Raw genomic sequence first — 3,412 nt, 5'->3', positions numbered from 1 at the left:
TGAAATAATCATATCTTAAAAGAGGGAGCATTTATGGGCAATAAACATGTAGGAATATTCTTCTTCTTCTTTCTTCTTCTTCTTCTCTTCCTCCTCCTTCTCCCCCTCTCCCTCCTCCCCTCCCCCCCCCCCCTCCTCCTTCATCCTTTTTAGGGCCACACTTGCAGCATATGAAACTTTCCAGGCTAGGGGTTGAATTAGACCTGCAGCTGCTGGCCTACACCACAGCCACAGCAATACCAGATTCGAGTCACATCTGTGGCCTACACCTCCTTAACCCACTGATTGAAGCCAGGGATCAAACCCACGTCCCTCATTGAAGCCAGGGATCAAACCCACTGAGCCACAACAGCAACTTCTGTGGAAAGATTCTTAACCTCATTAGTGAATCAGAGAAATACAAGCTAAAACCAGTGAGACCATTTCACACCTACCAGACTAGCTAAAAAAACCTGAAAATTGGTCAGTTTTTGATGTTGATAAGGAAATAGAGCCACAGAAACCCTCATATACTCCTGATGGGACTGTAAATTTGTTAATGACTTTAGGTAACAATTTTACATTATAATTTACAAATACCATTTCTAATGATCCAGCAATTCCACTCCTAGATATTTACCCTAAAGAACAGTTTTTACATAAACCAGTAGGCATGTGCAAGAGTTTCTTAGCTTCACTATTCATAATAGCAAAAAACTGGAAACATCATCAAAGGATAAAACGGTGGTGTATTCAAACCGTGGAATACTATATAGCAGTGAAAAGGATGGACTACAGCTAGAGGCATGAATATGGATGAGAGTCTCAAAAGTTCTGTGTGGGTCCAAAAGCTAGCACTGAAAAGTACTTAGAGTATAATTCCATTATGTAAAGGTCAAGGACAGGCAAAATTAAAAATATAATTCACGGGGTTCCCGTTGTGGCACAGTGGAAACGAATCCGACTAGGAACCATGAGGTTGCAGGTTCAATCCCTAGCCTTGCTTAGTGGGTTGAGGATCCAGCGTTGCCGTAAGCTGTGGTGTAGGTTGCAGACATGGCTCAGATCCTGCATTGCTGTGGCTCTGGTGAAGGCTGGCAGCTATAGCTCTGATTAGACCCCTAGCCTAGGAACCTCCATATGCTATGGGTGCGGCACCAAAGACAAAAGACTATATATATATATGTAATTCCTGAAATTATATATATTTTATATAATTCAGGGATATATGCTTAGGTAGCAAAAAGTTTATTTCAAAAGTTTAAAAGTTGGTGTTTATCATGCTTTAAACTGTATGTACTGGAGTTCCCTTTGTTGTGCAGTGGAAATGTATCTGACTAATATCCTTGAGGATGTTGGTTTGATCCCTGGCCTCACTCAGTGGGTCAGGAATCTGGTGTTGCCTTGAGCTGTGGTGTAGATTGCAGATGGGTCTCGGATCCCACATTGCTGTGGCTGTGGTGTAGGCCCACAGCTGTAGCTCTAATTCGACCCATAGCCAGGGAACTTCCATATGCCGTAAGTGCGTCCCTAAAAAAAAAACAAAACAAAACTGTATGTACTTATTGAATTTTGCTCCTGCATTTATGATATATTTCAGAATAATAAAGTAAAATAGAAAGTATTTATTTAATTCTATATTCTGTGAGAGTGATGATTACCCACTTGCTCCTGATTTCTGCGTGATGTCATTATGAGGCCAGCCTTCCAAACATGGTTTCCATCAAACTGACCCCCACTCAGACAGCATCAAGGTTTCCTATTCACCCTTGTGTGAAGTTTAATCACTCTAGGTAACAGGGGATTCAAGGCCCTCCCTAATTTGATCCCAGTTGACCTTTCCTGCCTGTTTTCTACTATAGCCTTTGCTGTAGCCACACTGACCTACTCACTAATACTGAAATGCACCATGAGTTTTCTCACTTCTTGGTCTTTGTTTCTGCCATTTTTACTGCTTATTCATTTTGATACTAAAAACTGTACTTTTCTCACCATCAAGCTACCAACCAGCAGCACCTTTTTTTTTTCTTTTTCTTTTTCTTTTTAGGACTGCACCCATGGCACATGTAAGTTCCCAGGCTAGGGGTTGAATCAGAGCTGCAGCTGCTGGCCTACACCACAGCCACAGCAATGCAGGATCCGAGCTGCGTCAGTGTCCTACACTGCAGCTCATGGCAACACCAGATCCTTAATCCACTGAGCGAGGCCAGGGATAGAACCCTCATCCTCATGGATACTAGTCGGATTCATTAACTGCTGAGCCATGTCAGGAACTCTCAGCATTGGCTATTTTGCTTTTTAAAATAAGCTGTCTAGGAGTTCCCATAGTGACTTAGCAGTTAACCAACCCAACTAGTATCCATGAGGACTCGGGCTTGATCCTTGGCCTCGCTCAGTGGGTTAAGGATCTGGCGTTGCCATGAGCTGTGGTATAGGTCGAAGACACAGCTCGGATCCAGCATTGCTGTGGCTGTGGTGTAGGCTGGCAACTGCAGCTCCAGTTTAACCCCTAGCTTGAGAACTTCCATATGCTGTGGGTACAGCCCTGAAAAGACCAAAAAAACAAAAACAAAAACAAAAACAAAAACACCATGTTGTAAAGAGCAAGACTGTGGGTCTAAGGCAACTTCAGTTTTACATGACAAGTGTAGACACCAATGTACTTGCCTGTACTTGATTGTGATTATCCTTGACAGAGAATTTTTTTTTTTTTTTTTTGAGCTGAGCACATCTTGTTTTACAACATGATTATAAGATGTGCAGTTCTGGTCACTCATGGGGCTCTTACAACACAGTACAATTATTAATGCTTTATATTTGTATGACATGCTGTGGGTAACACAGTCATTCAGTTGATGATCAAGTAGCACAAGAAGATTTCGCCCTCATGACACAGTTTATGAAACTGAAGACGAGAAACTTTTAATCAATGAAATAGCACAATCTGGTAGGTAGGTTTAAATGATTGCATTAGTAGTAGCAATTAAAATGACAGCAATAATAATATCCTTACTGTGAAAGACTTTCAGGTCCTGTGTTTTTCCTGTTACCTGAACGGCTTATGGAAAATTTTACTAAATAAAGACGAATTTATTTAACAAACATTTGCGGACTACCTGTCAAGATGCAAGGCGACATGTTAGGCACTGAGAATAACAAAGATTAATAATGTGACACGGCCAGTGTCTCCAAGAAGCTTTAACATAGGAGGAGGAACTTAACAGTGTTTTAGATCAGGTGATATAGTAGCTTTCGAATGTGTGGCAAAGGCTAGACATTGTGTTCTCAGTTAACACACTGAAAAGAGCATCTAATACTTTTCCTTTATCATTAAAAAGCCTTCAGCATACATTCAGTAAATTAGTAAGCACTCCAACGAGGAGGGAGTCCTCTGATTTCTTTCAGTGTGTTGTTTTTCATTTAAACAGCATCT

The sequence above is a fragment of the Phacochoerus africanus genome, chromosome 2 (genome assembly GCF_016906955.1).
Source record: "Phacochoerus africanus isolate WHEZ1 chromosome 2, ROS_Pafr_v1, whole genome shotgun sequence".
Classification (NCBI taxonomy): domain Eukaryota; kingdom Metazoa; phylum Chordata; class Mammalia; order Artiodactyla; family Suidae; genus Phacochoerus; species Phacochoerus africanus.
This window is presented reverse-complemented; position numbering follows the sequence as displayed.